The sequence below is a fragment of the Rosa chinensis genome, chromosome 5 (assembly GCF_002994745.2).
Source record: "Rosa chinensis cultivar Old Blush chromosome 5, RchiOBHm-V2, whole genome shotgun sequence".
Taxonomy (NCBI): Eukaryota; Viridiplantae; Streptophyta; class Magnoliopsida; order Rosales; family Rosaceae; genus Rosa; species Rosa chinensis.
In genome coordinates this window covers 6,154,819-6,169,385 of record NC_037092.1, presented here as the reverse complement: position 1 = coordinate 6,169,385, position 14,567 = coordinate 6,154,819, and the positions used below count along the sequence as shown (strand labels likewise).

At 38.4% G+C, this 14,567-nt stretch overlaps 1 long non-coding RNA gene across 1 annotated transcript; it reads right to left on the bottom strand.

Annotated features, from left to right (window-relative positions):
* Positions 1 to 3,983: 3,983 nt before the first annotated feature.
* LOC112166610 lies at positions 3,984 to 7,182 on the bottom strand. Its single transcript, XR_002923338.2, has 6 exons — positions 6,889 to 7,182; positions 6,684 to 6,748; positions 6,509 to 6,562; positions 5,694 to 5,747; positions 5,517 to 5,572; positions 3,984 to 5,271 (listed from the first exon to the last, which is right to left on the bottom strand). It is a non-coding gene; the product is annotated as an uncharacterized LOC112166610 (long non-coding RNA).
* Between the last annotated feature and the right edge of the window lie 7,385 nt (positions 7,183 to 14,567).

The window sequence follows — 14,567 nt, the reverse complement described above, 5'->3', positions numbered from 1 at the left end:
CAATCGCAATTAACTCCACAAATACACAAATGAGAATAGTCTTTCACAATAGAAGAAAACCCAAAACATACAAATTTCAACAAAATGAAAGGTAAATCCACAATTGTGGAAAGAAACACAAATGAAACAGTAAATGAATTGACCGACGCGATATATTTGAATTAACAAACAAAAAGAAAAATCTTTCTGAAGATTGTCACCTGATATCTATTTTGTGATATCTAACATTCTTACCAGAAAACATCATTGAAAAATTATTTCATAATCCTCTTCCAAAGAATTAAGAACTTTAAAAAAAAAACACAAACATATAACATAGCACAATAAGAACAACAAAAAAATTAAAAACAAAAATTCATCTGCCAGGCTCAGTACTGCAGATTACATTAGACTATTGTAACCATGAATAGTAAAACCATCGGATATCCATTAGGTTTTTAAGATTAAGAAATAGTAAAACCATCGGATATCCATTAGGTTTTTAAGATTAAGAACACAATTTTATCAAGGAAACAGTGCCAATGGATACTTGCCTTGGTTAATGCCTTCAAATCAGGTCGTTTTGCCAGCTTTGACTCTGCCTTCAAATCAGCCTTCTGCAGAAAATGTCTGCATTATAGTCAGGTGAGACACCAAATGCAGCACGAAATAAATCTCAACACACAGAGAATCTGGAAGCTTTCTTATGTGTTCAGATACGTAAGTAACTCAACACACAAATGTATTATATATATTGATCCCATTCAATTGTGAACAAAACAATATATAATCCTATTTCATATTTGTGCAAAAATCTACAATGTACAAACTTTTAGAAGACTACACAAAGCTCAGATCTTTTCAAAAGAAAGAAAATTAAGAGGCAAAAGCTTTGGAGTACTGCTACTTCCCACATACACCTCCCCTAATCTGTGTAAAAATTTAATCTTCACTCTACCCCTTTTTTATTGAAAAATAAAATTAAAATAAAATTATGTATCTTCTCTCTCTCTCTCTCTCTCTCTCTCTCTATGTTGCTCATGTTTAACTCTTCAAAAACAGTCAAGAAATTATTTCCACAGTCAACATAGAAAATGAAACAGGATATAACAAAACAAATAGAACTAAGCCATTATAGAAGAACACACATAGAAGAGCACACAGGATATGACAAAACAAAACCATTCCACTCAAATGCCCATATCCCTAACCCCAGCACAAACAAAACTAAAAGAAGAACAACATAACAGCAAAAACACACGAATGTCCAAACCTGAATCCCTACTATCCAAACCAAACTCAGATCTATTACTCCTGTTACACCCCACATTTGATATATCTTTTTACCGAGTTACACGAAATTCTTTGTGGTTACCGTTCATGGTTATAATTTTAACATTTAGGGGGGGGGGGTTAAAAATTGACTTTTTATGAGTTAATAATTTGAGAAAACTTCCTTCATGAAAGTTGTAGAGAAAGTTAAACCGAGCGGTGCATATGTGGTACGTAAAAATTGGAGTTCGTATGTGAAAGTTATAGCTTAAAATGTGAAAGTTACTGTTCATGGTAACAAAAATATAAATATGGAAAGTTACCACTGTGGGTTTCCATTTTCGGAAACCCGGTAACTCTCCCTCTCTCTTCTCCCCCGACCCCTTCCCCTTTCGGCCCGAACTGATTCGCCTTCGATTTCTCCCTCCTCCGGCCGACCCACGACGGAATCCGGCTATCCCCGAGCTCGCCTCCTCCCCCTTGACACGTTGGCGGTGGTATTTTGCGAAGATTTGGCCGGAGAAGCTTGATTTCGCGCCGGGAAGGTAAGGGGTGCAGTTTGCTATTTTTGCCGGTTTCCGGCGATTCCGGCCTTCTCCGGTCACTAGACCGGCGTCGAAGGTCGGGTTTTTGCTGGAGATTATTTTCCCTAAGGTCTTGCTTCTCAATTTGCAGTGTAGAGGTCGAATCGATCGAACCCGATCCTAAGGTTCTTGAATTTTTCTGGAAAATCTTCACCGGCTTAATTGGAGCTCTTCCAGGTAAAATTGGCACTTGTTGTAGTTGAGAAAGAGATTAGGCATGTTGAGTAGGTGGTGCTGCCAAAATTTGGTGGCCATTGGTGGTGGTTGGCCGGGGGCGCGTGGGCCCCACGCGCGGCCACTGTGGGTGGCGCGTGGAGGCGTGTGGAGCTGCAATTTATTCTCTGTTTTGGCTCCATAAATCCCTTAACGATTGTAGTAGTTTATACATGAACTTTGGTGGAGATTGGAGGGATTACAAATTGTGTATAAACGAATAATTAACGATTTACGTGAATTCGATCGCCGAAATTCGTTCGAATTCACTTTAGAATTTTTATATCGATGAATGGATATTGATGGAATTTCGAGGATGGATTTATTGTGAATTAAGGAGTTGGATTTGAAGGGGGGACGTTATGAATTTCAATTTCTAATTATCATAAAGTTAATTGTCGTTCTATAAATGTATTTTTACGAGTGCTATTCGTACAGGACGAGAGGAATCTTCGTACGAGGAAAATACCGAGCGACGTCAGGATTGAGCATATATAGTGAGTGGACTTTTATTTTTCAAAGAATGATGCATGCATTTATTTAAACAGTTCCGAAGTTATAAATTATTTATCAATTTACTTTCTTGAGCATACGGTTATTTTCGGAAACGGTTTTGGTTAATTGATTTACTTGGAGATTTTATGGCGTGCGGGGTCACGTCATTGGATTATGCTTATCTTCTTTTATTTAATTATTTCCGATGTGATTTCCGGATTTATACTATTTATATTATACTTATATTTGGCAATTTGAGATTTCTATGAGATTCGATGACGTTAATCTTTATACTTATTTATATATATCCTATTTATTTTGATGATGAGATTATCCTGGCGTGTGAGACACGTCTTGGGAAATTCATTTACGAGAATTGGGGAAGTTTTATGGACTTATACAATTTTCGGATTTTCTTTTGCCATACTTTGGGTGACTTATCATTGCTAGCATTGATCTTCCGCCTTTGTGGCGAGGTGATGGGATCACCGAAGCCCTCCGCCTTTGTGGCGCTGGTTACTGTCTTTGTGACAGTAATTCTAAAGCCCAGTATCCTATCGCTACACATAGTGGCGTAAGGTTATATTACGGGAGTAATGGGAGTACTTTAGCCTGGGAGGCTATCACCCGAGCCTGGGTGGCTCACTCGTATGGCTATCGTCTTCCCCTACTCTTTATACTATTTTCGACTAGCGCGGCTAGTCCGATTTATTTTAGCCCGCGGGGCTAGTTCTATTTCTTTGAGTATCGGAGTTTCCACCTTTTCTTTTATTTGTATGTGACTAGCGGGGCTAGTCGGCCTTCAAGAGCGAAACTCCTCTTATTTTATTTTTGTTAATCATTGCATGCATCGGGAGTTTTGATTGATATAAATGTGGAAAAGTATAAAATCCTTTTCTTTCCTTTCAATTATTTATTTTTGTCCACTCACGCTAACATTTTTATATACTTTTCCCTGGGCCCTTCGGTTTCAAATGCCCAGTTTTCAGTGTTGCTGCTCGGCGTTCTGAAGTGAGCCGTAGTGACCGCATCCGCTTCCGTCATCATATTTTGTAGGTTATTTATTTAGCCTACTGTATTCTATATTAAACTTATATTCCTAGAATGCTCTGATTACTAAGGGATATGTGACCCAAACTTGTATGAATTATATTTGAGGTCTACGACCTAACTTTGGTGATTGTAGTAACTTTTAACTTTTGGAGATTGTGTATGATGTTATTAGCCTTGAGATGGAATTGGTTGAATTTGGGAGCAGGGTGGCTCCAGGAGTTATGGTTGGATTATTAGAGGTGAATTTTGGTTTTCCGCAGGATTTTGGGTTATCCATTTTTAAGGGAGGTTATGCCGAAATTTTTGGTAAATCTCCTTTAAAGGTGGGTCCCGCAGGGCCACTTCGGATTCCAGGGTGGAATTCGGGGCGGGTCTTGTCAACTCCTTTTCTTCTTCTTCTATTTGAACACAGTAGTAATAAGGATGTCCGTTTAAAGACTTCCCTTCTCTCACTTAAAGAAGCTAAAACAAAACTAAATGCAAACCAGTGAACCAAAATTGGAAAAGATTTATATTGCTATTACTGTACTTAAAGCCCACAGTAGATACAAAATTTTAGCATATATTGATCAAAACAGAACCTGCATAGCAGTTGCACTTCATAAGTTAAAGATACAAATGGTTAGTCCTCTTGCAAAAACTCCTTGCAATGGTAATGACTTCACAAAAGGCATAAGAAGCAATTGGCTACCTTGACCAAAATGTAATCCCTGGCTCTAACAAAGGATGTTGACGGTAGGAATAAAAAATACTTTATATATAAATCTCCTCTTTGCTCTCCTAATATATTATGATTATCATTTGAAGAAAAGCAAGCTACAGGAGGGCTTCCAACGATTGTCTATATTGCAGTTTGTCCCTTTGCCGACAAACAAAAAAAGAGAAGCAAAAAGGAAGGAGATTAAACATAAATGCAGTTTGCTATTTCCAAGGTTATCGTTACTTGTGTATTACATCCAACGCTGTGCCTAGTCGAGGATCTTAGAAATGGGTAATGCCACTGAATTGTTAGCAGCTCCTGGCATGGTTCTAGTTTGTAAGATCTCTCATATGATTTCATGTTTCTAATATAGTGGCACACTCAAAACGTAGCACTAAAATATTATAATCAAATCACTAACATACCACACCCAAAACTAAAAACACTAAATTTGAAAGAATAATTCAAATATACACTATACATCCTAAACCTAAACCCTGAAACGCTCTATACTTGATTAAGCTGACATTTCTATACATTGTTTTAAAAGAGAAAACTAAACTTATCTCAAAAGAAAATCAACCACCGGTGTAACCATAGACATAATTGAGACTTATAGAGTGAGCTACAGAATATCAGAATACTCAGACCTCCACAATCAATGAAGGTTTTCAAATGGCCAAAGACTTTAACTTTACCACAAAAACTAACCAAAAATAAAACTCAAATCAGCAAGGCCAATCGGCCACTAAAATCTGAAACTCCGACACAAACAAAACTACTAAAAAATTAAAACCCCAATCAGTTCATAACCGATGAAAGCGGAAAACAAAATCAAAACCAAACCCAATGTACCCCAATCAATTCTAACACAGATAGTTGATAAAATTGAAATTGCGTGAAAAGGAAAAAAACCTCAAGAGGCGAGGGGGCAAGTTTGCCTGTATGAAATAGAGATATTGTCTTCACTTCAACCTAAACGTGAAACAATTACGTCAGCTGAAAACACAATACGAAAATCAACAACCATATACTGCTAGCCCCAAAATCATACGGCCAAAAGTTATCCCAATGTCTAGTTTCTCTTTCTAAAATATTAACACAAACAAAAGAAAAAAATGCAACAAAGATATATAAAACAAAATGTTTCCCTCTTGATTATAGACTGTAAAGCTTTGCACAAAAAACAGAAGAAAAAAATATAAAACAAAATGGCTTACCCTTGATTTTAAACTCTAGTGCTTTGACACTTAGTTACTGATGTTTTGTTTTAAACCTGCACAAAAGCAGTTGGTCAATGAATAAACAAACTCTGGAAACTCTGGTTTGAATGTGAAATAAACCAGAAGTAAAAACTGAATAATCATAATCATATAGTTAAAGCTTGTATAGCCCACCTTTTATTTGAAACTCTGCAGCTTTGACACTTTAGTTGCTATTCTGTTTTAAACCTGCACAGAAGCTGTTGGTCAAAAAAAAAAAAGAGCATATATATAAAAAAAAAAAAAAAGGAAATTACCAAGAAGGTTAGGCATTACCAATTTAGCATATCGGTAGTAGTTAACCAAATTTATTAAGAAATTCAATACTAACATCCAAAATTGCATTAGATCAGCTTTGTCACAAACACCCTTTAAACCATATTCAGTCCTTCATAAATTGATACATCTATCACACTGTCACAAATGAAATCTTCCACCTTTAGCAATTATTTTTTTCTTTGTCAAATGCGAGAAAAGAAAAAACCCACATAACAAAATTCACACACAATCGGAAGACAACCAAACAACAAATCAAACCAAAAACCCAAAATAACACAATATTCAGATGCAAGTATTATTAAATTGTTATATCATCAAATTATATTTCTTGTCTTCTGAGGTATAAAAGATTAAAGAAGCCTTACAACCCCATAGTATATACGACACCATCCCTTTAAAATGTGGGACTTCGATTCTAAGTCACAGAAAGGTATCCGTCGTCTTCCATTGGTTTGGTTCCAAGATTTCTTTCATTACTCAATTGATCGATGTGTTTAGTTTGACTATTCTTTAAGAAAAGGGATTCAGAATATCTGACAAATTCTGAAAGACAAATTCTTGTAAATTAACAATGTCAACAGTATAAGAAATAAATTAAATTTGTATTCGTATCATTCACAATTGGATTCATATACAAATCGATTTCGAATTATGAAAGATAAAAACCATACCTTGAAGTTCTTGCAGTGAGTTACCTGGATCTGAAACTGTAGAACCCACAGAATCTGCAGAAGATAAAAATTGATATTAGTTGAAAACTAAGAACAACAAATAATTCAATAAAAATTGCATCACATAAAAATTGGGAGTGCAATAGTAAAAACAGGTTTTCATTAGAAATCAAACCTGTTCTATTTGTTTTCAGTACAACTATGTATTCTGAGATTAGCAATACAATTCGAGTTTCACAGCTATTCAAAAGTAAAAAAAAAGTAAAAAAAAACATCAGAATAGAAAGCCCAAATATTCAACAAATGATAAAATTCAAAAAACAGATCAATTCACAATCAAAAGCTTCTTACATAACAAAAAACACAGAACGATTCAATACCTTGCAACCGGTCTATTGTCACCGAAATGCTCTCCTTTCCTTGCAACCAGTCTATTGTCACCTAGATCTTCTCCCTTCCTCTCTTCTTTCCTCTCTCTTCTTTCGCTCTTTCTGATGATGATGTAAACCACTCAAATCCTGATCAGGTATCACATCCAACACTAACAAAAGCAAGGACGAAATCGACTTTTCCACTAGCTTGATATTCTCCTCGAACAGTGAGGACAAACACGCCTTTTCCAACTCTTATGAACAGTATAACAGTAAACCCACCCTTTATATATAGAATAATTTGGAAGAGGAAAGGAGCTGAACTCATTCGTGTTATCAAGGGTGATGCTCGTAATTTAAATCAGGTTGAGCCCCATCCCCATCTTCCAGTTCTTGCAATATGCGGATTTGAACAGAGTGCAAAGCTCTGGCCTCCTATGGAAAATGATACTCCTCCATTTCCTCACAACATATGTAACATGATTTCGTTTGAAAGTGTGCATGCAATTGCATGATATAAGAACAGAAATATGTGCAACACTAACCAAATTTGAACATTGAGGGGGGTGTATTGTATATGGAATTACTGGCACTTTTAAAGAAATCCATGGAATTTAAAAGTCTGGGTGTATTCAATAGAGACTTTTAACAGTCCATAAAAGTCAGGGTGTATTCAATTAGGATTTTAAAAAATCTTTATGAATTCCACCAAAGTCTAGGGGTATTCAATTAGGACTTTTAAAAATGAATAGAAGTTTAGGGGTATTCAAAATATTATTCATACATACGGAATTAGAAAATCATGGAAAATCATGGACTTTGTAGTGTTAAGTATAAATACCAAATTCCAATATTTTTCCAGCCACCAGAGCAAAGATTTTGAGCGTGGAAAAGTCTGTCAAAGTTCTTCTCTCTGCGCGTTTAAGGTTGGTCCTCCATCATCTCTCTTTCATGATTTCTTTTTTCTTTTCTCTATTATTTTGTGATATCAACCTCTAATACCTAACATGTTCATTGTTGTTGTTGAATTTGATTTTTTTTTTTTTTTCAATTGTGATGCTTGGAACCCTAATATTATCATCAACTCCTAAAACAAAGCCAAATAATGTATATGCCTAATGCTTTTACGGTTCGATCATAGTCCTGCATACTATTGCGGTTATTGCTATTGTCGTCGCTTGTTTGCTGCGTATGTTTCTTCTTCTTTGTTTTTCTCGCTAGGTTTTCTGTTTCTTTTGTATTTGTTGTTGTCCTATATGGCATGGTTCTCTTTTTTTTGCTACTGCTTTGCCCTTGTGGCTCTTAAGTTCGGGTAGATTAGCCAAACGGTGGGTGGTTTTTTTTTTTTTTTCCTTCATGCCAGAACTTCTTTTCTATACCTAATAGTGTGTGTGATTTTACCCTGCATTGAGATGGGACTTATGTTGAAAATCTCATGTCAACTTTCTTAAAATGATAGTAATGTCAGAGGTGCAATTTGGTTCAAGCTTTGGGTGAATCTATACAGAGTTATTAATTTTCATTCAAATTTTGCTTTAACCCTTCAATTTGAAGCCAATGTTGGCCACCACTAAAGTCGGCAATGGCTGATAAAATTATGTCAGGTTATTTATTTTCTTTTTCTAAAATTTTAGTGTTCTTTTTTATGCTTTGAGAATATTATGTGTATGTTGAGCAGAGCTTTAATGTTAGAAATTTTACTTTGGGATTACAGAGTAGTAGGTTGAGTAAATAGGATCACTGAATCTTCAAAGAGTTAATTCAGCTAAGTTTGTAGTCAGCTGAGAGATAGGAATATTGTTCTGGAGTTTTGATTCATGTTGGTTGGGCAAATTGCCATGATGACAGTTGTCTGGTACCTTGATTCAGTTTTGTCATCTTTATGGACCTCAATTTCTTTAGGATTCAGATTCTTTTTATTTTCTCCTTCAAATTCCCATGGAAACAGATCGTGATCAAGTTTTGGGGTTATGAGAGTCTGATTTGTGCAATTTATGAGTACTGTTTATAATCATATTGTATGGCATGCTATAAAAAACAAACAAGTGTGGATCAAAATGTAATTGAATGAATTATGAAACAAAGAAAAATTAATCAAAGAGAAGTTGGCTAGGTAATAATCAATATGAACAATGTATCAAAATTTGCTATTTTTGTCTCTGCACCCAATTGTCTGAGTTGGTTCCTTTTGTATGCTTAATGCATGTTTAAAGAAAAGAAGAAAAAAAAAAAAAAACCTTGCATACGTTTTGAAGTAATGCTTCTTACCAGAATGATTCCTTATCCCTAGTATAGTTTTACGTGCATAAAAAAAATTCAGAGTACTTATTACAATTTATGTCATATAACATATATATAACATACTAATTGCACATGTTTTTTATTATTAGGTAAATATTACTTAGGGGACTGCGGATTCCCAAATCGACGTCGGTTCCTAGCTCCATTTCGAGGTACTCGATATCACCTCAAAGATTTTGGTGGTGAAGGAAATCATCCTGTCAATGCAATTGAGTTATTCAATCTTCGCCATGCTTCCTTGAGGAATGTAATTGAGAGAATATTTGGAATATTTAAGTCGCGTTTCACAATCTTCAAATCAGCACCACCATTTTTATATAAGACACAAGCAGAACTAGTTTTGGCTTGTGCAGGACTGCACAATTTTCTTCGACAGGAATGTCGTTCAGATGAATTTCCTCCTGAACCAGAAGAAGATCCGATAGACAATCACGAAGATAATTTTGAATGGGATGATTTTCAAACCCAAGATCAGCAAAGAGAGAATGCTAATGAATGGAGAATGAGTATTGCTACTCATATGTGGACAGATGCCCAACCAAATGCCAACAATGAAAACAATGACAATCAAGAAAGTGAAAATGAGGGAGAAGAATAAATCATATCATTATTTCAAAGACGTCTGCTTATTTGGCATGAAACTTCATCAATGTGTTTTTTTTTTCCTTCTCTTTTTTGGATATCTTTTGGTTTGGTTGATTATATTTGGAGGCTTTTCCTTTATTTTCTTATATGTTTGTTTCATGACATTATTTGAGCTTCTCTGATTCCTACGCTAATGGTCATTAGTTAACATAGCTATGACATCGTATTTTATTCTCTGACTAATAAACTAGCTTGGTTTTTCTTTTTTATAAGTATTGTGAAATCTACATAAGTCATTCATATAAAGTCTGTAGATTTTTACAAATCAGTAAAAATCTGTGCTAAAAATCAATAAAAGTCAATGGTTTTTAAAAAATCAATAAAAGTCTATGAACTTTTTATAGAATCCATGGACTTTTGAAAAAGTCTATCATTTAAAAAAACTCCACACAAATCCAAATACAATACACCCCCCTGAGAATGTAACATGATTTCGTTTGAAAGTGTGCATGCAATTACATGAACATTGACAATGCTCTAATAATAGAAAACTAGCACGGAGTTACTATCAAAATTTGGCATATTAGTTATTAATTACACATTTAAGTTATGGATTCAAAGCACATAATATATTGGGGAAAAATAAAAATATTTAGAATTCACTGTTTTCTAACACTTCAATCGATTCCTATTTACGTACAAATCCAGTTACATGCATAAAATCAAAAAATGTATTCACTGTTATATATATATATATATATATATATATATATATCTCTCTCTCTCTCTCTCTCTCTCTCTCTCTCTCTCTCTCACATTTTTAACCCTGCTTATTGATAGTTAATAGTGATGAAAACTCATTCTATATGTTCGATGTGGGGGTGGTCAATTAATTTGACCGTGCAATCAAGGCAATTAAAGAGAAGTAATGGCAGCAGTAAATGCAACAATTGATGTAGCTGTAAATACGAAGATAAATGCGACATTCAGTATGGCAATCATGGCCGCCAATAAGTGACGGTTATTGCAGGAGTGAATATGGCCTTAATGGTGGTGTGCCGCTCAAGTCACTGCGATTTGCTGTGCAAGTTTACTTGCAGCCCACACCGAAGTACACCTATAAATAGGCTGCTCGACAGCGAGGTAAATCATCGAATTCCAATTCTCTATACTCCACTACTAAGAAACGTATTGACGTAGGCATCAGAGGGTTTTATGCAGGTACCCCCCTTCTCCTCGAGCCAATGGTCAAACTCCAGGTCAACGCTCAAGGGAAGCTTCTCGATTGTTTCCGGTCAGCTCCCGCTCCAGTCCGCATTCATTGGTGAGTCAAACTCCTCTATGTAATTTTTCGTCACCAACAAGTGGCGCCGTCTGTGGGAAGCACTTTTCCCTAAAAAGTGATGGCGGGAGCTGCACCTCAAGACATCTCATTTCTATCACTAAGGACTGGCGGTGACACAATCCAATCCCCAAACAGACTTGCCTCAAACCTACTGTAAGATCTGAACTTGCCTCTGAATGATGAGATGCAAAGGTTGAGGCAGCGGCGAGGCCAGGGACGGTGCTTGCTAAACCAATAGAGTGACAAACGCGGGCGTCGGCTACCCCACCAGCAAAAGCTTAAACAGACCTCATGCCGAGGGGGCAAGCGGCACACTGATTGGATGGACAACTGGAAGAACCAGTACATTCCAATCCTCGAGGGCTCTAAGGAAGTATGTGCTGAGAAAAGTGATCGATGAGTATAACTGAGCCAGTCCTCGAGGGCTCGCAGCTGAAAACGAAGGGGACGCCGGTAAGTCTCCATTCAAAGTAACAAATGGGCACCAAACTAGGTAACACCGATCAACATTTAGCAGTTACTCCTATGATTATAGTTCATAATTGATCTTTAAATGCAATGGAAGCCAGTGGCGAGAATGACTAAACTATTGTTTGATTAAACTTGTGCGACCTTCTGGTCTCACCCTCACTGCAGGTGGGGGTGGGATGGCGAGATGAATTTTAACTGTGCGGGATATGGTGGTTATGCAATCGGTTATGTACAGGGAGTGGGGGCAATCCCATCCTCGGATGTTGTTAAGACACAATGCGTGGCGGATAGACCCTCCATTACGAAAAGAAAAACAAGGGGGCAAATAGGAGAATGGAATACGTATCCAAGCCATAACGGTCATTGAGGCAGTCGTTGTCATCACCTAGGCTGACGTTAAGATTGATGCTGAGGAGATTACGAGGACACCCACGTTGACAACGAGACGCCGACGTTGAGACACCCTTGTCGAAATAAACGAGGACACCCATGCCGACAACGAGACGCCGACGTCGAGGCACCCTTGTCGAAATAAACGCCGATGTCGAGGCACCCTTGTCGAAACAAACGTGGACGTCGAGGCATCCTTATCAAAATAGACGCCAACATCGAGGCAACCTTGTCGAAATGGACACCGACGTCAAGGCGCCCTTTTCGAAGCCGACGTCGAGGCACCCTCATCGAAATGGACGCCGATGTCGAGGTAACCTCATCGAAATAGACACCAACATCGAGGCACCCTTATTGAAATGGACACCGACGTCAAGGCGCCCTTGTCGAAGCAGACGTCGAGGCGCCCTCGTCGAAATGGACTCCAACATCGAGGCACCGAAATGGACGCCGACATCGAGGCATCCTCTCGAGAGAGATGACGAGAAGTCGACGTCGAGGCGCCCTCATCGAAGTGGACACCTACGCCGACGTTGAGACACCCTTGCCTTCATTAAAATAGACACCGACGCCGACCTGAGGTTGACACCCTCGACGTTAGGACGCCCTCGTCAAAGTGAACACCGGCATAGAGATTGGCACTAAAGGCATTGAGAAAGACGTCATCGGCGTCGAGGTCAACACCGACATCTCGATCGAGATCGGCGCTGAGGTGAGATTGTTGAGAAAAATGCCTACGCCGACGTCGAGATTGACCCCAAGGGCCGACGACAAGACGCCAACATTGAGGTTGACACTGAGGTTATTGGGAAAGACGTCGTCGACGCCGAGGTTATTGAGAAAGATGTCACCGACGTCGAGGTCGACACCGAGGTTATTGAGAAAGACGTCACTGATGCTGAGGTTGACACCGACGTTGAGTTAGCGCAGAGGTTATTACAAAAGAAGTCATCGACGTCGAGGTTGTCGCCGACGTTGAGGTTGACACCGAGGTTATTGAGAAAAACGTCACCGACGTCGAGGTTGACACCGACGTGGAGGTTAGCGCCGAGGTTATTGAGAGCGATATCATCTACGTCGAGGCTGGCGTAGTAGTTATTGTGAAGGACATCACCAACGTCGAGGCTGGTGCCGAGGTTATTGAGAAAAAGTCACCATCGTCGAGGTTGACACCGCAGACATTAAAGGACGTCATCGACGCCTACGCCGACGTCGTGGTCATTGTGAAGGAGACGTCATGACGTCGAGGCCGACGTCATAGAATGTTAGGTGACTAAGAAGGGAAAAGAGGAAGAGTTTCACTGCAGGGTACCTCAGGCTTGTAGTCGAGTTTGAGCTGCGCTGGGGGCACGGCTTAGGAATGAGGTAGCTCAGCGGGGCCACCGAGCGTAGGCGAGACTAGAAACTAGGCTTTGGCGCTGTGGGTGAGGCACCAGAGACTCCACAAGCAGACGAGTCCGCGACGCGAAGACCAGACACTAGAATGGCTGCAAGACAAAGGTAGATTTGAGTCCTGATTTGGGCACGTCGGTGTCGGCGTCGTCGAAGAGATGAGATGACGACTCTAAACAAGTAGCGAGGATCTTCTTATACGGGCATCTACATTTTCAACACGAGGAAGGCCTGGATGAAATTCAAAGAGGGGTGCCCAAAGAGAAATATAAAGATGTGGAGCCCATAGAGAAATTTGAGCTTTGGAAATTTTCTCTTGGGATGAATTCCCAAGGAGAAAATTTGGGGGCATTGTGGGGGTGGTCAATTAATTTGACCATGCAATCAAGGCAATTAAAGAGAAGTAATGGCAACAGTAAATACAACAATTGATGTAGCTGTAAATACGACGATGAATGCGACATTCAATATGGCAATCATGGCCGCCAATAAGTGACGGTTATTGCAGGAGTGAATATGGCCTTAATGGTGGTATGCCGCTCAAGTCACTGTGACTTGCTGTGCAAGTTTACTTGCAGCCCACACCGAAGTACACCTATAAATAGGCTGCTCGACAGCGAGGTAAATCATCGAATTCCAATTCTCTTTACTCCACTACTAAGAAACGTACTGACTTAGGCATCAGAGAGTTTTCCGCAGGTACCCCCCCTTCTCCTCTAGCCAACGGTCAAACTCTAGGTCAATGCTCGAGGGAAGTTTCTCGATGGTCAGCTCTCGCTCTAGTCCGCATTCATTGGTGAGTCAAACTCTTCTACGAAATTTTTCGTCACCAACATTCGATGGATCTCTTAACTAACTTTTAGTTCTAGTCTTACTAAATTACACCTTATCAATTCTAATTTATTCATAAAAACACATCACATGCAATATTCAGATGCTATGTGCGAATTCAATATAAATCAAGTATCAGCACAAAGAAGATATTTAATTTCAGTTCGTGGATGTTTTTTTTATTTTTTTATTGTTTCCATATGTTATTGTATTGGTGTTGTACTGTTGTTGATCTTCAATGTTTTATATTCTGAAAGAGCCTATAACCATTTATCAAATTAGTTAGGCCTGCTATTCCAAAAAAATAACTAATTGGTCTTGCATTGGCCTCGTCCAGATGAGTCTTGAATATTTGTCCAGGAGTGGCTATTCA